Here is a 23,193-nt window from a genome sequence, read left to right on the forward strand (position 1 = left end):
ATCCCAGATCCCTTAGAGCTCCGTAGCTGAGCGCTGTTGCAGGAACGCCGCGCCCAAAACGCAAGCTCACGGTTGCGGAGGCCGCAGGCGAAGAGCAGCGAGATCCTGACTCGCCTTTTGCTCTCAGGCGCCGGAGGGGATCCAGGGGGCGGCGGCGGTTAGGGATGCCCTCCCGCCAGGAACGCCGGAGTCCCAATTCCGAAAGAGACCCGCCTCGCTTCCGAGGGACTTCCCTGCGAGCGCCGCAGGGGTGTGCATTTCTCGAAGTCTGAGAATCCCGGCGAAAGCTGGCCCGACAAGAGTTGAAGTCAGCTCCCGGGGCGTCTGTTTGTTTATTGGCTCTTAGGGGAAAAGTTTGAGGATGTTGAACCAACCTCAGCCCTGGCGCAAGCGGAAATCTCAGACTCTCTCCAGCAAAAGTCATCTAATTTCGACTCATTATATAAGTGGGGGGCTCTTTCTTACCCTCCCTACCCCAAGCCCTCTCATTACTATTCCAGGAGTTAAATGTGTCTCGCTTAAAAAAAAAAAAAAATTTTTTTTTAAAGTTATTATTATTTCTTTGAGTCCGAAGGCGGGAGAAAGAGCAGGCAGAGCCGAGGGCGCGCGGCAGCCCCACCCTCGCGCTGCCCCTTGGGCTGCGGCAGGAACGTGGGATCCCGGGTGCCGCCGGCTCAGGGCGAGCAGCCGAGCCCCGCGGCCCCTCCGTCCGCCACTCCACGTGGTCAAGATCAACAGTTTGTTGAGCTCATCAGTGACACCTTGAACTTTTCATAAAGAAAATGGGTATTGCACCGGGAGGGTTCGGCCGCGGCCGCCGCGCCGGGTCCTGCTTAATATTCAATGATCTCGCTCGCGCCTCCCCCTCCTCCCCTCGCAGAAATTCCACCGAGTCCGTTACTGGGCTCAGACTTTTAAGTTAATTTACTGCCCTCCCCCCAACCTTGGCTAGTAACCAGCGCCTTTAGGGCTAGCTTCCCCCCCAGCTCCCGCCTGAAAATGACATTTCACCGGCGTCTCCGGAGGGGGCTGAATTTCACTTTGTAACTTTCTGCGGAACCCGAGCCCGGGTGGCAGCTCGGGTGGTGGTATCGTATGCAAATACGCATGCTGACGTTACAGATCATGTGGGTTTTGGCGTAGATTCCCCACTGATCGAGACATTTTTTTCCCCTTTTTTTTTTTCCCTTCTTTTTTTTTTTTTTTTTTTTTTTCTTTCTTTCTAAAAATTTTGGCCACTGTTCTCCGAACGGGGGCTTCTTCTGTCTGTCTGGCAGGCTGGCTTTCTCCCTCTTTCCCACGGAGCCCGAGCCGGGCGCCCGGTGGGGAGTGGGGAGTAGGTGGGGGGAGCCAGCAGAGTTCCATTTTGGAACGCCCGTGCCGCGTCTCCGCGTTCCCAGCCCGGGTCTCCGCGTTCCCAGCCCCGGCGCAGGTAAGAAACTTCGCCCCGGCGCGGAGCACCCCCCGCCCGGCGCCGCCGGCCCCAAGCCCCGCACGCCGGGCACCGGCCACTCCAGCCCAACTTTCCCACCGCTGCCGCAGCCGCCGCCGCCGCCGCGGCTCCCGAAAATGTGTTGTTAATGGGACTTGGCCGGGTTTGCGATTGGAAGGGGGGGGGGGCGGGAGGGAGGGTGCAGGCTCTTTTTGCGGGTAGGAGGAGATCAGAGGATCCAGAGGTGGGGGAGATTTTTTTTAAAGAGTTTTGATTACAAGTTTGGATCAATGGGAGGCAGACCGAGGAGGAGGAGGAGGAGGAAAAACATGTCTACGTTTCCCTATGTCGACATAAGCCACAAAAAAATATGGCGTCCGCTTTCGACAGGGCGTTACGTAGACCCGACTCTGTTTTTATTTATTTATTTCGTGGCCGGCTCCCTCCCTTCTCGGCCAAACTGCGGCGCTTTGTGCGAACGGGGCCGGTCCCGCGGGGACTCCACCGGGACGTGGCCCCGGCTCCGCGGGGTTTGGCAGGCGGGGGGCTGCGTGTGTGTGCTCCCCTCCCTCCCCCGCTCTCCCCTCTTCTCCCCTCTCCCGGTGACGATTCGCCGTAATGTGGTGGCAGGAAGCATGACGCCGTGGGTTGAGGCTGCCTCTCCTCTCCGCGCTCCTGGTGGCTGCAGGCAGCAGGCGCGCGGCGCTGGCGGGCGGCCGCCCGAGCTACCTGCCGGGGGCCGGGCCGGAGTGCGGCGCTGTCCCCACACCCCGCTCAGGTGCCGGGGAACCCGCGTGGGGAGGGGCGGCGGGGGACCCTGGGGACCCCCGGGCCCGGCTGCACGCAGCCCGCCTCTGCCCGCCCAAGCCCACGATCGACCCCCGGAACGGCAGCTGGCGCTTTTCGTCTGCCCCACGAGAGGTTCATCTTTGTTGGTGTTGCGGCTCCTTTGTGGCGTCCCCAGGACTTGGTATCTTCGCCTTTGCAAACTTGCCCCTTTCCCAGCCGCTTTGCAGGAGGCTGGGAGAGGAGTGGAAAGTTGGAAACCAGTGAGCATCACAGCACGGTCCCCTCGGCCTCGTCGCTGTGCGGAGCTCGGGAGGCGGCGGCGGAGGACCGGGAGCAGGAGGGTGGTGTGTTAGGCTGCGGAGAAAACTTGCCGGGGAAGCCAAGTTGTGATTTGCTCAGGCTTCCACCTGATGGATCGGCTTCAAAGCCAGTGGGGTCTCTCTGCCTTCAGCTATTGCCGCGATGGCCTTTTGTTTGTCTGGGAGGTGGGGGAGGAGGAAGGTGAGGAAATAATGACTTTCCCTGGACCCCTCCCCTTTGAAAGTGTCGCTGCCCAGCTTGGGCCCCAGGGATCATCAAGTCTCTTCAGGCCCTAGAGTTCTGCCCTACCTGCTCCCTGATGATCGCCTTCTGTCTCCAAGTTAGCAGCTCCCCAAATCTGAGGCAGGCCCAGTTGGGCAGGATTTGGGGATCAGGCATCCCTCCCCTTCATCCCTTGGGTCGCTCAGGCCTCCCACAGTTACCCTCTTAAAACACACACACACACACACACACACACACACACTCACACACACACTCTCACTCCTTTATGTAGAGCAGAAATTAATGCCTGTTGAAGTGAAGAGAGTAAGGTTAAGAGAGCTCTTCAAGATTTCCGTCAAAAGGGGATTTTCTATTTATGAGGGCAGTTAGTTAAAGAACTTGAGTCCCTGGGGCAGTAATGTCAAAAAGCATTTGAATGACAACCAAGTGGAATAAATATCTTGTAAAATGGCATGTTTAATGGTAAAAATAGATGAATGGAGCCGTCAAGTGCTTGAATGGGACTAACATAACGGTTTAAGTTTAAAGGGAAAGTTATATAAAGCTGTATACACATCTTCTTTTAAGGCCAAAGGGGGGAAATCTACAAGTAAGATTGAAATGTGTCACCGACAATGACTGGATCTGCGATCTGTGGGAATATCATTGCTGTTTAAACACTCTGCTTTGTGATTGTTCTCACGTGTACGCGTACCTTCCAGCCAGGTTTGGTGTCAGCTAAGGATCCACTTGAAGTTAATAGCTTTTAAGGGGAAAATTTGGAGGCCAGTGTTCTGGGGTAAATCGGATATATTAGCTAATCCCGTTTAAAGGAAAAAAATCAAAATGCCACAAATGTTCACTGGCACTCAAGAAAAGTATTCTCCCAATGTAAATGCAGTGTACCTTGACATGCCAAAAGGCAACCCCACCCCAAGCGTCCCATCCACATCAGGACCATGTGATTCAGTGGGAGGCCATGCATTTGACAAAAAGAATAATGACGGTGTTTGATAACAATTGCTAACACTGTTTCAGTATGCCGGGCATAATGCTGTATATTTTACATGCTTTATCATTTAATTCTCACCATAACCCTATGAGATAAATACTATTATTATCCCAAGTTTAGTGTGGAAGAAACTGAAGCTCAGAGAGGTGAAACAAACTTACCCAAAGCCGCTTGGCAAAAATCAAATTCCATGTTTGAAGCCAAGCCTTACAACACTCCAGTATAGCAGCTCCCCAGATATGGGAAGTTGTAGTTAGAATGAAAAGTAAAGGCAGAAAAGAGGGAAGAGTGACCATGGCCCAGTGGTCTGAACTCAGGAATTTTCCTAGTTTTCATCTCTTAATTCATTTATTTAGCAGCTGTGTGCTGATTTATTTGTTCATTCCGCAACTGTAATATTCATCACACTAATAAAAGCCTAGAGTCATTAAGCAATTTTATATGCCAGAGACCATTCTAAGTGCTTAGGATTAAACTATTTTGTCTTCGTGACAACCCTGCGGGGTAAAGTACTGTCATCCTCTCCTTTTTATAGATGAGGAAACGGGCATGGAGAGGTTCTCTAAGTTGCTCAAGACCAAACAGCTAGCAAGCAGAGTGCCAGACCCCAGAACTTGTACACTCCACATGTGCAGACAATGCACTACTCCAGACATTACAGAGGTGCTGCTGAGATAGAGCATCTATCTAACCTCGATGCAAAGCACTGCTCCAGACACCATGGACACGTTAGTGAGACCAAGACCCCTTACCCTCTAGGAATTTGAGCAGCCAGCAGGCCAAATAAAGCAGGATGAAATAGGTGCTAGAATTGAGAAAAGTAACTACTGTGGAAGTACAATGAAGGGCCCAGTTCTTGTGTTCTGAGGGACCCATGGAGGATTTCCCAGAGGGGGTAGCATCAGAACTGACCCATGACTGAGGAGGAACAATGTCTGGCGGTGTGTCGGGTATCATTGCACTCACCTGTTAGCAACAGAAATCCTGCCCACCGGTGACTTAACCAGATGGGGGCTTATTTGTGTCAGACAACAAGAAAGTGGGTGGGACGATGCCTCAGCTGTACCACTGGGGACCCAGGCTCTGTCTTTCTACTCTGCCACCCTTAGAGTATAGGCCTTTGGCCCCAGGTCTATCATCTCGTGGTAGGAAGGTGGCTGCTGCATCTCCAGGCCTCACATCTGCATTCCAGGAAAGGGGAAATAGGATGAGTGAGACACAGAGAGCATTTACCTAGTGTGGCTTTACTGTTACATTTGGAAAGGGACACCCCTCTCAGGGACTTCTGTCCTTAGCTCAACCAGAACTGTGCCACATGGCCACCCAACCCTACCAGGAAGGGGCAATGCCGTGTTTTTAGTTAGGCACATCACTGCCACGAGCAAACTGGGGTTCAGCCTGTAAGGCAGAAGGGGTGAATGGAGAAACGGTTGTTGAGTTGGCAGATAAAGCGTTAGTGGCCTCAGGTGAGAAGAGGAGGTTATTCCTGATGAAGTTAAAACTGCATCCTGAGAGCTGTGGGTATTCTGGGGAGATGGAGAGGGGGATGCAGGGAAGGTTGTGCAAAGACATGACGCCACACTTGGGGATGGACGTGGAGGAGGTTGGCTTTTAATCTGTAGGTACTGGGGAGCCACGGCAGGCTTCTGAGGAGGGAGTGTCAGGTGTTTTAGGAAGGTAAGACTGACAGCAGTGTGCCTTATGGAGATGAATCAGCTTGGTTCTTATTTGAACTAAAATGAGTCCTGGAAAGTTTCAGACCAGGGGACCAATTCTGCCTTAGGGCAAAAAGAAGACAGCACACTAAGAAAGGGAGGGAGATTTTCTTTTAAGGTCCTGCCAATAGGAATCCAAAATCAACCTGATGTTAGTCGGCTGTTACCAGGAAGTAACTAGCTCTCCTTGTGCAGTAACTCAGTGAGTGGAACTGGATACACTGGGAGGGGTACCAGTTTACTCCCCAGACATGACGCTTGCTTTTTTCCTGACCCTCGGACTCCCCAGGCCCCACCTGCAACTCCACCACTCATCAGCAGAATAATTTTGGTCGTGACCCTTCAGTTTTGCTTTTAAAGGAGGGGATGCTATCAGAGGGCCTCAGAGGGCCTCCGGGCAGGTTCCCCACGCTGGATTCCTCCAGCAAGGACAACACCCCTGATTCTCTGCTCAATTAATAGCTTTATGATTTGGGGCTATTACATACCTCTTTAAATCTCAGTTTCCTCATCTCTAAAATGGAGATTCTTCCAGCAGCTACCTCCTGGGTTGTTGTGAAGCTTAAGATGAGATTCGTAAAAGAGCTTAGCCCAGTGCCTAACACGCGGATTATTCTCAGTAAACGTTACCTGTTACCACCGTCATCTCCTCCGCCATCATTATCACTGCCACCACCTCTAGGACGTGACTTTCTTGTTTCCTTGAGGTGCCACGTAATTAACATGCATGGATTCTTATCGTAGATTTCGAGACCCCAACTGTCCCCATCTCATTGCAATTCTCCTCCCTACCCCCCCCTCCCCCATACACATATATGCTCATTTGTGGCAAGTCTGAGCAACTACTGACATGGAAATCTCTTCCTGAATATCACAGTGGGACCCTGGTGCAGTGTTCAGGTACTGTAATGTGCTGTGTCATGGTCAAATCCAGACAGCGCAGTTCTGAAAGGATGCTTAGCTGCTCACATACCCCTGTGGTAGACAATAAAGTGGGCATTGTTTTTGGTATTGACAAGGTAGTTTCATTTGTAGTTGAAAAAAAGAAAGTCCTCTGGATTCCCCGCCCCTGCCCTACATCGAACAGGTTGTGATTTTAAGAACATCCACCCCCAATCTGTTTCCTGTTCCTATGCTTGAAGTCATGCACTTAAGAGGGGTTGATTGGCAATGGTGTGTGTGTGTATTTGTGTGTGTGTGTGTGTGTGTGTGTGTCTCACACATACGCACATGTAACAAGCCCCCAAGGAGAAAAACAGTCTTGGCAACGGTCCATCACGTTCCACCCAAACTTTAAAATGGAGTCAAAAAAAAGACCAAGAGTCAGTTTTCTTGCTGACACCTCTCCTTACCCCCTGGTGAACAATTTACGTGTTAAAAGCCACAGTTCTGCACACTTTCTTCCTCTTTCTGCCCAGCTCTGGTCCCCTAGTACTAGAAACACTTAGTGGAGATTAAATCTTATTACACAATGTTTCACTGCAACAGTATTTACCACATAAAACCTGCAGTGAATGAAATGCTTGGGCTCTTGATTCATGGGGGATCGATATTAAGGAGTGTGACCCAGGCATTCACTCACTTCGGTATAAGAGGTTCAGAGTATACTTTAAGGGTGCACAGGCTTCATTTGGGATGGAAAAATGGGAAGCATATGCTGGGTTTACTTTCCTGGGTTTAAAGCCACTCTGGGTTCACCAGGCAGGGGGAAACCAGCCAAATCCTGGGAACCATTTGCTGTCAAGCTCCAGGCAGGGAGCGGATTCCTGTGTCTCTGGGGCATTGGAGGGTGGCCGAACTGAATTAGCTCTTTCTCTGGGAGGGAATCCTCCCTGTCGGGGGCCCAGAACAGACTCTGTGGGAGAAAGAAGGAGCCTGCTGTCAAGAAGGGTAGAGAGAAAAAGATGAATGAGATTTTCTGGGCTGGTTGGATGCCTGCAGCTGCAGCTTCTGGGCTCCAAAACATCTGCAGAAAACCAAGGAAGGACCAGAATCTACACGGAGGAGGCCGCATGCGCGCATGCATGGGCTGGGCCAACGTGACGGTTTAAATCAGTGTCGCAGAAAGCCTCAAGGAAAACACTCCTCAGCGGGGCTGACATTTGTGTCCCCCCCGACCGCCATCTCCGCCCCGCCACAGACCCCAGCCTTGTCCACTCTGGCTGATGAGATGGAATGAATACAGATCTCCCTGCACACCCAGACACACCACAAACACGGTGCCACCATCCTCAGAGCAGCAACAACTTCCAAAAACTGGGCACCTACCTTGTGCCAGGTGCCCTGCTGAATGCTCTCTCTCCACTGTGCCCTGAGGAGCACACTGAGAGCCATGGTGGAGCCCCACTTTAAAGGCAGGAGACCAAAGCTCAGAGCGGTCAGGCGCGTGCTCAAGGTCACAAAAAGAGGGTAGCCAAGATTCGAACTCAGATCAGTCTGATTCTAAAGCTGATGCCCTTGGTCATCACCGGGTCTTTCTGAAGTCTTCTGGAGGCCAGCTCCACCCCAGCCTGCAACAATATGGGGGGAGAAGGGACACTTTTAGAATGAGCTTCTGGACAGTCTGACAGCTTTTCTGCTAAAGGAGTGTAGGGGTGAGTGCACACAGGCGTGCGTGTGTGTGTTTGTGAGTTTAGTCAAAACAGAAGACAGTTCCAGAGCTGTGCCTGTTATCCTTAGCCCCCCAAACCCCACCCCCAAGACAATTCTCAAGCCTCTATCGGTGTCTCTACCAGAACATTCTCTAGGGGGCACGGCACCCTCTCCACCCTCTCCTCCCTGGCTCTGGCGAGAAAAGGAATCCCAGTGGGCTGAAAGCTGCAGAGTTGGAGACGGTGGGAGGAGAAGCTGGGCGCTACTTTCAGGATGCCGAACAGCCTTGCCAGCCAATGGGGGAAGGAGGCAGAGGAGCAGGCGTCGGGAGGGTGGAGAACGGCTGCATCGCTGTTTTTATACAATAAAAGAGGATCATTGTAACTGGGAGCCCTTGAATCGTAGCACGTCTGCCCGTGGTTCTCTCCAGCTGCAGGGCCATTTAGTTAAGTAGCACACAGAAAACTCCTTTCAGCTGACATTACTTTTCCCGCTGTTTTTAAAATATGAGACTGGGCTGAACTGCTCGAACGAAAAAGCCACCTCAGGCTCCCTTAGCCCCTGTGTGTACCCGGAGCCCCCATGGAACCTCCCTGGCCTGTGCAGGAGAACTTTTAGAAATTATTTTGCTTTGCATTGCACTCTTGTCTTTTTGGAAACAGCACCTTTAAGGTAGTTGTACCCAGCCTGGTCAGAGCTGGATGTCACGGCCAAGTTGTTTAAGGTGGGTGGTGGCCCAGAGGGGGTAAGGAGAGGCCAGAATGACAGAGGCTGGAGGAGGGGAGATATAGACTGACAGCTAGAAGCTGGAAGAAGAGACTGCCCCCCTGGCCAAGAAGTCGAGGGGAAGGGATGCTGGTGGCTCCAGGCAGGAGCAGAGAGGAGCAGAGCCTCACCTAACCTGCCCTAACAGAGTGCCAAGATCGCGTTATCCTGTAGAACGGCCTGGAATTTAATTGATTCTGAGCAGGCAGTGAATTTCTGCCAGAGCCACACAGCTCAGGAGAGCTGGAAGACTTCACGTTGTTTCCAAGAGCAAAGGTTCCTGGGCCCACGGAGCCAAAGAGTAGAAACGGTTTGGATCACTGGTGGGTTAATGGTGGACCCTCCAAAGACGGAGGGCAGGAGTCGACACTGAAATGGGACATGGCCTGACTTCGGCACTTTTAGAAACGGGATTTATGGGTTTCCTGGTAGAAAGTCTAATGTCCTCTGGCATCCCCGGAGGGGGACGTTGGGGGGATGAGAATAATAGCATTATTATTAATGTTATTAATGGTGCATTAATAGGATCATGGAGTATTCTAGCAGGAAGAAAGTTGAGGGATCGCCTAATCAAGCTTAGGGGAACTGAGGCTCAGAGGAATAAGGGAATTCGCCCAAGGTTACAGGATCATATGGCAGTGTATGGCTTTCCCTCTTCTGTACAATCTAACTCAAGGCCCTCTGTTTCCTTAGGACTCCCCTGACCAGCCAGCTCCATCACAGTACCTTCCCTCCCCCCTTCTTTTTTTCTGTCCAATCAGCAAACACTCACTGAGCACCTGCCAGAGGAAGAAAACAACATCCCTGCTCTCAGGAAGTTCACGGTCATTTGGCACTTAGCAGCAACTGCTTTCTGACATCACGGGCACAAAGCTGAGTGCCTTTTGTGGGTTAGCTCACAGCACTTCTAGGAGCTATGAGGACTCTGTTATCCCAGTTTAACAGATGAAAAAGCACAGAGTGGGGAAGTCCTTTGTCCAAGGTTTCTGGAAGTCAGGCAATCCTACACCACACCTGATGCTCTTAAGGCACGGGCACATGTAGCCTCTCCTACCCTCTGTGCACCTGCAGCTCCAGCGAGAGGGCTGAGGCCCCTCCCCCACTGATTAGCGCCCGAGGGCGGAGTCACCAGCCCGCACTGAGGATAACACAAGGATGGGTGTGCATTCAGGGCCTGACAAAGGGCCTTCTTACGCGTGGGGGGTTTTCCCAATGTATTGAATGTCAACTGTGTGTAGGCTCCACACACCCTTACACCATAGCCCAGGTCATTTGTGTGGCAATCCTGCTAAGCAGATAGTGGGAAGGGCAGAGCCAGAACTCCAACACAGGTCTGTGCAATCCCAGACCGGATCAGTTTTAGCCACATCAGGCAGGCATGCCTCAGCTAGAAGTCGCTGACTGGGGAGGCCAGTGTGGGCCGGGGCAGGTCACTTAGGGACACGGAATCACAGGTGGCAGCCCAGTTTCGTTTCCCAGAGGTCTCCATAAACTAAAGGAACTATGAGGCACTTTAGGCAACTTTCAGTTGAGCAACAGATACTTATTTGAGCATAAGAAGGAGTCCCAAGTGCTGTGTGCCAGGCCCTGTGCATCTCTGTAGCATAGGTATTAGCATTAGTCACAATTTAAAAAATAGCTTGAGAAATAACTTACATACCTTCAAATCCACCCATTTAAAGTGTACAGTTAACTGACTTTTTGTATATTTACAGAGGTATGCATTCATCACCACAGTCTAATTTCAGAACATTTCCATCACCCCAGAAAGAGGTCCTGTACCCGTTGGCAGTCACTCTCCATCCCCACCTCCCACCGTCTCTCCCACAGCCCTCGGCGACCACGGATTAGACTTTCTGTCTTTATATATTCGCCTTTACTGACGTTTCATATGGAAGGAATTGTATAACATGTGGTCTTTCATGTGCTTCTTTCACTTGGCATGTGTTTGATGTTCATCCATGTTATAGCATGCATCAGTACTTCATTGTTTCATGGCTAAGTAATATTCCATCGTATGGCTAGACCACATGTATTAGTGTGCTGGGGCTGCCATAGCCAAATACCACAGACTGGGTGGCTTAAAGAACAGACATCTTCTCACAGTTCTGGAGGCTGGAAGTCCAGATTCAACATGTCTGCAGGTTTGATTGCTGTTGAGGTCTCTCTCCTTGGCTTGGAGAAGGCCACCTTCTAACTGTGTCCTCACATGGTCTTTTCTCTGTGTACGTGCCTCCCTGGTGTCTCTTTTTGTGTTCAGTTTCCTCTTCTTGTAAGGACACCAGTCGGATTGGACTAGGGTCCACCCTAACAGCTTCGTTTTAGCTTAATCACCTCTTTAAAGGCCTTGACTCCAGATACAGTCACATTCTGGGGTTAGGGCTTCAACAAAAGAATTTGGGCAGGCCACAATTCATATCATACCACAGTGGTGTCATGGGCTGTTTTGTTTATCCATTGACCTGCTGATGGGCAATTGGGTTGTTTCTATGCCTTAGCCATTGTAATAATGCTGCTGTGAACATTTGTGTGCAATCTCTGTGTGGACGTGTGTTTTCATTTCTTAGGTAGATATCTAGGAGTGGAATTGCTGGGTTTTGTATTTAACTTTTTGAGAAACTGCCAAACTGTTCTCCTGGCTGTTTCCATTTTACATTCCCACCAGCAGCGTATGGGGATTCTGATTTCTCCATATCTTCGCCAACCCTTGGTATTGTCATAAGGTCCATTTTACAGGTGAGGAAACTGAGGCACTGAGCGGGGAAGGTCAATCACAAGGTTAGAGAGCAGAGGAGCAGGCTTCACACACACACACCAGTTTGACCAGTTCCCTACCCGGGTCCAGGACCGGTTAGCAAATGAGGCACCCAGTGTGTGAAATCTAAGACAGTGCTCGCTCTCAAGGTCAGCAAGTGCGGGCTCGGCACCTGAGAGAGAGTAAAAGCGCCTCCTTAAATTTCGCATCCTGGGTGCCTAGTTTGCCCCTTACCTCACCCTCGCCCTGGCCCTGCTCCTTGTGTGTAGGGCCCTGTGCTCCGTGTTGTGGGGGGGGGGCGAGGGTGGGGACAGAAAACCAAGCCACCACCCCTTCCCCGCAGGGGCCCTCAGTCTGGCTGGAGGATTTGTGCATTTGCAACCGCACACAGCGAGCCTAGCTGGACCTGCAGAGGCAGAATCCCTGCTCACAGGGTTGCTGTGCGGATTTCAGGGGAACCTGAATACCTGTGGGGAACTGAGCACAGGCAGTGCCTCAGAAGTGCTGACTGGCGCCGTGGTGTGAACGTATCTCGGACCTGTGTGTTGTGAGGCTGCCTCTGAGTCACGGGAGTTTGAGGGATGTCCTGATGCTCTGGATCTGTGACTGAGAGCCTCATCCCAACCCACAGAAGAGCCGTCACCGAGTGACCAAGCAGTGGCCAGAGATGAAGGAAACTGGCCATCCGCGCCCTCCTCAGACCTGCTGAGCCTGTCCTGGGAATGGTGGGTCCGTCCACAGAGCCCAACACTAGCTCTCCTTCAGCTCACCGGTGTCCCCGGTCGGGCTGTAGACACTCCAGGTCTGGCTCTGTTACCTCCAAAGCCAGAGTGCAATTCCTGTGCTCCCAGACTGAGAAAAGACCTAATGGATAATACTAGTGGGGGTCAAGGTAAGCCAGGGAAGGAATGGCCTTGGGTCCTTTGTGCTGAATTGACAGTCCCCTGGTTTTCCCCAGCTGGGTGAAGGGGCCCTGTGGGTGGCCTGGGTTGTAACCACCTCAGCCTGCTGGTCTTTCAGGGTTGGAGAGGGGTGCACTGATTGATCCTGGTAGGAGATTTGGGGAATCAATTTCAAGATGTCTGGATACAGAAGACGTTTCAGTTACAAAAATGATAGAAATGATGCTCGGCTTGGTCAGAGGCCGCGTAGATACTGCACATGGCTTAAGTGGACCCACCTCTCTTAATAACTGAGGCTCAGTGGTCTTGCTTCGGGGGAAGGCGGCTTGCTGGCAGAACCACAGGACCGAAGGCATTCAGACCTCCCGGCTGGTGCCCTGCCCAGCCCTGTGCACACACCGTGCCTGCCACACGCCTGCTGGCACGCTGAGCGTGGGCAGTCCATACTGTAGAGTCACCGTGTGCCTCACCAGTGGTCTCAGGTGTGTTCTGACACCATGACAAGACCTCAGACTCGCTGGACATGAGGGCTTTGCACTTTAACCCACACACCGCCCCCTCGGCCCCTGCCACCTGAACCCCTAGCTCTGGCTGAGTGGTGGCTCAATAAATCATTGTTTAATTGATAAACAGAATCGAATAAAAGAGAATCTGTGTGTGTTGAAATAGGAAGAGGGAGTCATGATGGGCCTGACTACCCAGAAGTGAACAGGAACTCTTCCAGAGTTGATTTTTTTGCATCTGTTTTTTTCAATAAGAGGGGGATGGAGGAAGTTATCAGAAGGAATATATGTCGTGGCATCTGTCACCATTCTCTCCCTGCCTCCACGCCACTGACGTGTGGTTCTAAAATACCAAATCTGATCATGCCCAGGAGTCATAAAGCCAAATGCTTTTAGGGGCTTTGCAGGTAGCAGAAACAAGTAAAGGGGTCAAGTGTAGGACATTAGGGAGTGGTGGGGAGTGGGTCAAAGGAGAAAGCATATGTCCAGTCTAAAGCACCCAAAATCAAAAAATTGTAAGTGAGCTTTCCTGTCCATTCCAAGGACTGCTGCTTAGTAACTTCTAACCCATAGAATCAAGTCCAGATTCCTGAGCCTGGCATGGCGGCTCTTCGAGAGCCGACCTCTACCTACCAGACGTATTTTGCCACAACCTCTTCCTCTGCTCTGCCATGTGTCCCACACTTCAGCCATTCAAGGTTGACCCCTAAACCCCACATGTGCCATCCTCCCTCCCTTTTCTTTCCTTTTCCACACGTAGGTCCTTCTCCCCAGAAGACTCATCCTCCAAACTTAGCAAAATCTACTCATTCCTGCTAGAGAGGTACTTGCTCTCCCCTCCGAGAGGCTAGTATGCCATGGAAATTACCACTTAGAAATCTTAGCACGTGGATTTTGATCTGTTTGCACATCTGTCTCTGTGAAAAGCTGTGGACCACCCCTGCGCTCCAAGGGAGACTGTCCTCTTTGTCTTCGTGTTCCCAGCACCCGCCCAGGGCTGGCCCACTGAGTAGGTTCAAAATGAGTGTCTCTCGAGTGACTGGATGGTTCTACAAATGAGTAAATGATTCTTTCACCAGAGCCTGTTTGGGAGCCTGTGTTCTGGGTCAGCACGAGGTAGTTAAATAGGAGTTGCTGCCCGCTGCTGCCCCTGGTGGCTGGTCCTTGCCAGTGCCTGGAAGGACAGTCACTGGACCATTTCGTCACAGGAAGCCAGCAAGGAGGCTTCCGTCCCAGGCTGCCTTTGTCCCAGGGTTGGGGCCTCTGGGCCAAATTCTGCTGATCTGCCTGCCTCCCTGGCTCAGCCCCGCTACCTTGTCTGGACATCTGGCCTCTGTGTGCATCCTGGGTCCACTTTCTCCCTCTGACTTGGCTGTAGCCTCTGTTTCCTTCCAGGAACACTGGGTCCACCTTCCTGTGTGGCACCCAGAGCAATATCACAGGTGGCATTGCAGGATCTTTCTACCAATTCCAATGGTAAATTTTTTTTTTTTTTTGGCCAAGTCTGAACTTGAGACCAAACTCTAAAGGTGGTAGGAAAGAAGGACACACGTTGATTGAATGCCTGCTGCATGCCAACCATTGAACCAAGCATATTGTATTCTCTACCTTGTCTTATTTTATTTCATTCCCCCAACAACCCCAGTTGGTAGAAATTTTTATACCCATTCTACATATGAGGAAATTGAGGCTTTATGAAATTAACTGGATTTAAAGCAAGGCCCAAGTGCCATCAGAGCCCAAGTACTTGCCACATTGCAGAGCTGGCATGTAAGTTAAAGGTTATTAAGACTCTGTGTTAAGTTCTTTAGTGAGTGGGATACAGAGTTTACTATTTTGATGTAAAAGGTTGCATGGCTAGAATGAGTAACAAAGGCATCTTTTCTCTTTCCCTTAGAAGGTGCTTCCTGGCACTAATACAGCTTCTTATTCTCAAGATGCTTGTCCTCTTACAGTTTTGGCACCAAATTTTTTTCCTCTGGGGCAGGAAGAAAAAAAAATACGTGTCACAAGAGAGATGGCCAATTTACTAAACCTTAATCTTACAGGGTCATCTTGCACGCTAGGAAAAATAGTCGTTGAGATTTCAATCGTGTGTGTGTGTGTGTGTGTGTGTAATAGAGAATAACTGGCCATTCTGTGACAAACATGCATGAACCCTCTGGAACAGGCACTGAGTAAGATGTATGAGTAGTCAGCTTAGGCTAAGCTATGATGCAGTGACAAATAAACCCTGATATCCTAGTGGCTTAACCAAGCAAGGATTATTTCTTACTTTCATGAAATTCACTGAAGGACAAGAGCTCTTCAAGGTAGCTATGACTTAGGGATCCAGGCAGGCTAAATTTTTTAAAAATATTTCTTTATTTATTTGGTTGCACCGGGTCTTAGCTGTGGCTCGCGGGCTCCTTAGTTGTGGCATGCAAACTCTTAGTTGCGGCATGCATCTGGGATCTAGTTCCCTGACCAGGGATAGAACCCCGGGCCCCCTGCATTGGGAGCACGGAGTCTTATCCACTGCTCCACCAGGGAAGGCCCCAGGCTAAATTTTTTAGCCACGTCATTTCAAAGAATTGGCTTTCAGGCTGCTGAAGAGGAAAACAAAATTAAAGGGTCCCATACACACTCTTGAAACATGTCACTTCTGCTCACATGACCCAGCCTAATTGCAAGGAGCCTGGAAAAACGTGGCAGAGCACGTGGCTGTCTGTCGAGTAGGACGTGTCTCTGTATCCAGCCACATCCTGGGCCTACTGACTGTGCTGCTTCTCGGCCTCGCTGAGTCTCAGGGAGTGAAGAGTACCAGTGGCGAAGCCCAGATCTGAACAAAACTTCCTGCCACTTAGCCCAGTGTCACTTTTTGCTCTAAGAACAGTGTCCAACTGTCCTGCCCAGTGGTATGTGGGGAAGTGGTCCTGAGGATCCGAAAGACCATCAAATGTGCAAGTTAATTTTTTGCAGCATGTTTACCTTTCTTACATTTTGTAGAGTACCATTCCAGTTTGGTTCTGCCTTGAGCATCCAGTCTGGCATAGAGGAAATTAAAATTTTATGAGGCCCTCATCACTGCCAAGCACGAATGATGCTGAGCACAGGAGTGACTCTAATGGCTGGTATTTACCACAAGCAACTGTGCACGGTGCCAGGTGGAGTCTCAGCACTCGTGGATTAATTTATATACTCCACCCACCTCCCCTCGGGGGGCCTGACTGTTCCTTTCCTCCTGAGAGAGGCCTGATTATTTGCATGTAATAAATGAGGAAACTGAGGCTCAGCCAGGTGAAGGAACACAGCTAGGAAGGGGCAGAGCTCGGCTTCCCTGGCAGGTCTAGCTGATTCTAAACCCAACACTTGATTTGTGAGGTTGGGAGTATGTAGGGGATGCAGAAAAGGCCAGGGATTAAATACTAGTGCCATTAAGGTAAGTAGTTGAAAGCTTTTTGTGGATTCAGCTATGCCTATACATTCCGGGGTGGCGGGGCGGGGGGGGGTGGCGGGGAGTGTCAGAAGTGTTCTGAGTGTTGGACACTTTGTTGATTCATACAAGAAGTGTTCCACCTCCTACTACAGGCACCCTGCTAAATGCTACAGTGGTGAATAAGATACTGCTTCAGTCTAGATATGTTTATTTCTCTATGGAACTTTCTACATTTTTAAAATGACCTTGCAAAGTAACTTAAGAACCTTGATCCCAGCATCCCGCCCAGGAATGGTCCTGTGTTTGAATCTTAACTCTGAAAACATTGCATGTGGCCCCTGAGCTCTACTCAGAAAATAAGGACCCTCGTCAACCAATGGATCCCATAATTAACCAGCCAAGCGTTTGTTGGTTATCACCTTTGCATAGTTCCTGTCTTGAACAGTCAGCCAACCAATATTATTGTCAACCTCCAAGATCACCTAGTCCAACCCTCTGAGGTTTTATAGGAGAGGAAACCCAGGCTCTCCCTGGGGCGTGAAAGGCCCAAGGCCCCTCTGCTACTATAAAAGGTTTCAATATCAAAGCTGGCTCCAGGACAACAAACTGCATCAATGGTGCAAAAAGTGCTCCTCTCTCCTCTACACTTACATTCGGGAATGTTAAGGATGCAGTGTTTTGGGAATTCCCTGGTGGTCTAGTGGTTAGGGCTCCGCGCTTCCACTGCAGCATGCACAGGTCCTATCCCAGGTTCTATCCCTGGTCGGGGAACTAAAACCCTGCATGACCTGTGGTGCAGCCAAAGAAAAAAAAGGATACAGTGTTTCACCTCTCTAAGCTCTTAACACCTTGCCCATATGCCTTTCCACCAACCCAGAGCGCCCAGGGCAGGAGAGCTGACAAGTCCTTCTCCCCACCCAACTCCTGGGTTTTGGGGGGGGAATGGGGAGGTGGGGAAGGCTGCAGCCATCCTTCCCTCCATCACAGAAGGTAAAGGACACACACGATGTCAAGTTACTAGCAATGGGAACTGGGCTAGAGCCCTGTGCTTTTTGCTTGTGCTTTACTATTTTCTTGTTTGATTTGCAGTATTAGAATTTCATGCCAAGTTCTCTGACCAAGCTAATCATTTCATACTGGGGGGCGGGGGGGTGCAGGTGGAAGAGATATAAATCCAAAGAAGTCTATTAAATATCATCTTGGTGAACTTCATATATTGTAGCTGGTTTGGTGCCCAGAATATACTGGTATGATTTCATTATCTCCGTGAAGTAGAGGCCTTGGTTGTGGTGGTGCTGGTCATCCGAGGAGGGAGCAGGCCAGTGCCCAGTCTCTCTGATTATGAGAAACTCTCGGTCTCGATGACCCCGCTGGACCCTGAGGTGTAGTCAGCTTCTTCTTTCCAAGCTTCTGGAAGAGTCCCATCCACCTGCATCCCACCAACCCTCTGCCTTTGCTTGGCATGAATAACAGCAATTGAATTTACTTTGGAGAAAAAGAAAATGCTTTTGCCATTAGGTCCCTTTCATCCCAGCCCCATCCCATCCTGCCCTCTTCCCCTGTCCTGGGTTCACATGGTACTGGTTGCCAGGGTCATGGTGGCCCCCAGCTTTTCTGCTCTGCTAGACACCCAGAGAGGAAGCCGGTGCTGGGCCTGCAACCCTTGGCTTCTGCAAAAACAGTGGGAGGGAGACAGCACAGTGAGCCCCCAAGCTGTTGTGGCCACCCCTTGTGCTCTGTAAATATTTGTGGAATTCCTGAGGCAGGCAGCACCAATGGACCCACAGTGACCCTTATCCAGGAGGCAAGCTGTTGGAGATTTGGCACTCGGTCATTTGTTCTGGCAACTGATGAAACATCTTTGCACCACGTGCTCTCGGTAACCCTAAATGCAGGTTAACAGTGAATGCTTGCATTAGTCGTGAGAATAGCTAGTGGTCACTTAAGAGCAGAGTCTTTTCCCAAGGGGGAGGGGGAATGAAAATCCTATTAAACTCCAGGAGCTAAAGAACAAAGAACGTGTTTTTTTTTTTTTTTTCCTCCTTTCAAAACCATGTGGGAGGTTTGCCTGAAAGACTTATGAAAACAAAACAAAAACCTACAACTGGAAGTTATATCATGTGTAGACAGGTGCACGCACACACACAAACAGAGCTAAAACAGCACAGCTGGAAAGTTTAATATTTTTGAGTCTTTTGTTTGCCAATGCAAAGGTATTTGTATCCAACTTAAACAGCAGAAAACATACGTTAAGTCTGATGGTTTGTTTTGTAAGTTCCGTGCTGTAGACCTCCAACTCTGGAAACCAAGGCTTTCAACGAATGAAAAGACTATACGTTTGTGTGGTGTTTGTTGAAAATAACAACACACAGAAAAATTCCTGCTCCTGGGTTTGCAGAGAGGGTGTATTTATTGCAAATTAGCTACTTCATTCTGGCTATCTGGAATAAAACTCTCAGGGCATAGTGGGCAAATTATCATTTTTAGTAAAATAATTACTTAATTAAATGTATTCCTGCAAAGTTCCCATAATGCCCCTTCCTGTGAGATGGAGTTTCGTAAGTTGGGTCTGACAGCTTTCCTCATGAACAGGATTTTGACATGGGGCTTCTATCTGGGGACTCCGGGAACACAGGGGAATGTTTTCAGCTCAGATGAGAACTCTATAGACTAGGGAAGCAGAGGTGTTCGTAGTGTCCTCCTAACCCCAGATGCACATTTGGAGGAAGATGGCTGCCAGTTCTGGGCAATCTCTGTCTTTCCGTTTGGATGAGTCGACGTGGAACTTTTCCACTCTTCTGGAATAAGTATGTGTCCTGAAATAAACTCTACACACAGGTGGGGGTCAGGAGGCCTGGGGTCTCCCAGCTCAGCCACCCACTGCCTGCTGACTTGGAGGGGGTCGTTCGCCCCCTCTCTGGCCTCAGTGTCCCCGCTTGTAAAGTGGACGTGGCCTCACAGGCTTGGAGTGACTTTTCCTCCCAGTGGTCTGTTGGTTGGGTTCGCTCTGCCCACTCCAGGCTGGCAGGGCTTCTGCAGGTTGGGCTGCTTGTCAGAGGCCTGCTGCCACCCAGCTGCCTCAAAGGAGCCTGTTGACTCAGATCTTTCTGGAAGCCTTGTACAAAAGAACTCGACTCTCCAGCGAAATTGCCCACGGAACTGGTATGACGTTTCCTTGGAAAGCCCACGTGGTGTTGAGCAAGCAGGCTGCTGTGTGCAGCTCCCAAGGCAATGGGCCTGGGACTGATTTACAGGGAAGAAGCGAGAAAGGGAAAGAGAAGGGGTGGCTCGTGGCGGGTGGAGGGGGTCTGGCAGGTTCTCGGGGCCCATCGCCTGCTGGAGAAGTTAATGGGCCGTCTCGGTGAGGGTGAGGGGGGCAAAGCTGGCCGGGCTGCCCTCCCAGCCCTCGGCCTCTGGAATGCCATGTTTATTTACGGCTCTGTGGATCCCTGTTTCTCTTGGGAAATCACTTCTTCCAGGGCTGCCGGAGGCTGGCAGGATGTCTCCAAAGCAATCTCCCTTCCCCTCCTGTTAGAGCTTTTGGGGACCAGTGGGTGGCAGCGGGAGATGCTTCAGGAGAAGAGGACAAAGTGAGCCTGCAGGTGGTGGCGGGACCCTGAGTGGTCAGCCTGGATGAACACCCTCTCCTTCCCCCTTTCCTGTTCTGAGCCTGGGAAGGGGGTGGGGACTCTGGGCTGTGGGCAGTTAAAAGTGAAAGCAGCCAAGCAAAAGCCACCGGATTTCCCTCTCCCTTCCCCCTCCCAGCCCAGCAAACAACCCCCAAATGGCACCCAGAGCAGAGGTGGGAGCGCTCTTAGGTTAGTAGGTGGCGTGAGCCAGGCTTGGCGGTTTAACCATCTGGCGTCTTTCTGTGCGAAGCTGTAACGGTGGCTCTGGGCCCACCTCACACTCAGCGCTCCGCATCACTTGCTCCAGGGACTTGCGCTGGAACTCAGTCTCAGCCCTCCTGTCACCTCCACGGGGAGGCCTTCCCTGGAGTGGTCCCGGCTCCCCGTCCCTCCAGACCAGGATTTCTCCATCTCACCACTGTTGACACTTGGGGATGATTGAGTCTCTGTTGTGCGGGGCTGCTCTGTGCATCACAGGGTGCCAGGCAGCATCCCTGGCCTCGACCCACCAGATGCCAGTAGCGCCTTCCCTCCAGTTCCCTCCAAAAACATCTCCAGATGTTGCCAGATGTCTCCATGGGGGCAGAATTGTCCCATCCTTCCCTCCCCCTCTACTGAGAACCACTGGCTAAATCACATCCTCCGTTTTATTTTCATCTCGGCCTTCTTCACTCTCTGAAAGGATCTTACTTTTTTTTCACTTGATCCCTCTGGTGCACAGCCCAGCAGCACAGCATATTCACCTGAGAAGTTTTTTCTAAATCCCACTGCCCAGCCCCACCCCCAACTAATTCAGTTAGAATCTCTGGAGTATAGGGACATGCTCATTTTTAAAGCTTCCCAGATTCGTCTGCTGGGGAGCCTGGCTTGAGGATCACTGCTCTCTCCCCACCGGAGGGTGAGCTGCCGCCTGAGGGAGGCCACAGTTGTGTTGTTAGAAGGGCGTCTGGTGCATAGTGGGACTCAGAATGAGATTGCACGAACGAACAAATGCTCAGAAAACCCATCGTCAGCGGTGGATGGTTTTGGTAGGGATTCTTTCATTTCTATCATTCATTCAACAAACATTCATGAAGTGCTTGCTCTGTGCCAGGTGAGGTGCTAAATGCAGGGGATGCAAAGTTGAGTACAACGTGACCCCCATCTTTTAGGCGCCTCCTGTCCCCTGGGAGGCACAAATATGCAAAGACACAGGGTTGCCCGTATCATGAGATCATTGCTAGACTGGAGGTCTGTGGACAGCAATTAGAGCATAGAATAAGCAGTTCCTTAAAAGACACTAGAAAGGCACCTAGTTTCTCTCCATGAAGTGTTTTACTTACATTTTCACACTTGAATATCATCACAACCGTGCACAGTAGGTGTGGCCCCCATTTCCCAGCTGAGCAAACTGAGGTGCTACATAACTTCCGATAGGAGTCACCTGCCTATGTGTGGCCCAGCCTGGACTCAAACCCAGGTCTGCCTCTCTCAAAAGCCCACGTTCTTTCCAGCATACGACGCTGCATCCAGAGCTGAGGCTAGAACACAGGATCCTGAATTCGCTTGTGCACACAACCGGCACGTAAGATCAATCCCACTTCTGCCATTAACCAGCAATTGAGTCTGTGTTTTCTGCCCCTGAAAGCTTACCCCTGAAGACCCTTTATTCTGTGCTCTTTCATTCTGTGAAACCAAGAGTCAGACTGTCTTAGTCTGGGTTGCCCAGAAGCAGACCCCAAGACAAAGATCCAAGCGCACGTCGTTTATCTGAGAAGTGAAGGAAACTCTGGTGGGTGAGCCAGGAAGTGAGACGGGGATGAGAAGGTAGCAAGACGTGGAGCATTTTCAAGGAAGTTATCACAGTGGGCAACTGGGACTTAATCCCACGGGGACCTCTGGCCACCTGTTGGCTGAGACAGGTATGGCACTTTCTCACCAGCTTCCATCAGCCACGGCTGTGGGCTGCTCCCTGAGGGGCCGGATTCTCCTGTGCTTCCAGCCTGCCGCCCAGGAAGCAAAGTGGGCCTGAAACCAGGGAGAGCCCCCAAGCGAGAAAACCCAGGTGTCGGCAGTTGGAAGCGAGGCCGCTGTGCACTGGAGCGGGAAGGACGGGGGGATGTGGGCGGGGCATGGGTCGCGCCTGCTCAGACTCAGAGGAACAGCTCTGCACTCGAATTCGCTCTGTTAGTTTTCAGTCTCATTCATTGAGCCACCAGTTGTATGCAGAGCTCCATGATAGGTTTGAAACAGAAAGACGTTCTGTCCTGACCGAGCTGGCCATCATGGACAGATGACCAGAGCACCTCCCGTTCAAGCACCAGCACCAAAACGTCTGAGCCGCAGCTTCTCAGCTCAGCATCCATGCTTCTTCACCATCAGGACTCAAACCCCTCTCCTGTCATTACCTCCCCCTCGAGTTTGCTGCTCCAGGACTTTTGAACTACTTGCAGCTCCTGATGAAGCTCCTTCTCTCTGACTCTCCTCCCTCTGGACCTTTACACCTTCCAGTTCTTCTCCCTCCAGAGTAACTCCCCCTCTTTATGAGTCAGGTTAATAGCACCTCCTCTGGGAAGCCATCTGTGACTAACACTCCAATACCGGATGCCCTTGGTTTTTTGTCAGGTTCACTGTTCTTATTCCTATCAGAGTCGTCATCTCTGCAAGATTGTCATCACCTCTTGTCTGTAAGCTTGGGGGATGTCGGGGATGCCTGTGTCATTTTCACTGGGCATTAAAGCCGGGCCTGGGTATGAAAGCTAAGCCTGAAGTTGAAACTCAGCTTAACTACTTCCTAACTGTGGGGCTTGGGTTGGACTTTAAGCCTCAGTTTTCCTGTCTTTAGAAATGGGCACAATAATGCTTCTTTCACAGGGGAGTTGTAAAGCATTAGAGAAAGTTCATGAAAACTACCTAGAACACAGTATGTACAGGTGTCTGAGTTAGGGTCCCAGCAGGTAATGAGGAGGTAAGGGGAGCTAATGAATGGACTACTGACAGTGGGGTGGGCAGGGTTAAACAGAGCCAACAAGACCTGCGGAAGCCCCGGGCTAGCAACAGCTGAAGGCCTTGTCTCCCCTATACCTGAAGGGGCAAGAGGCCACTGGAACTCAAGAGAGGGGTAGCTGGAGCAGAGTACCTGCCCCATGAGATAATAAGGAGTAAGAACTAACATTTACT

General features: G+C 50.9%; 1 protein-coding gene across 3 annotated transcripts in view; it reads left to right on the forward strand.

Annotated features, from left to right (window-relative positions):
* Positions 1–1,189: 1,189 nt before the first annotated feature.
* The window catches only part of ZHX2 (zinc fingers and homeoboxes 2), a 170,774-nt gene continuing 148,770 nt past the window's right edge, over positions 1,190–23,193 (forward strand). For all 3 annotated transcript variants that reach the window (XM_061172170.1, XM_061172172.1, XM_061172174.1), the window contains exon 1: positions 1,190–1,432. The gene's annotated coding sequence lies outside the window, so the exon portion shown is untranslated. The remainder of the gene's footprint in view (positions 1,433–23,193) is intronic.

Source organism: Eubalaena glacialis, chromosome 17, assembly GCF_028564815.1.
Source record: "Eubalaena glacialis isolate mEubGla1 chromosome 17, mEubGla1.1.hap2.+ XY, whole genome shotgun sequence".
Taxonomy (NCBI): Eukaryota; Metazoa; Chordata; class Mammalia; order Artiodactyla; family Balaenidae; genus Eubalaena; species Eubalaena glacialis.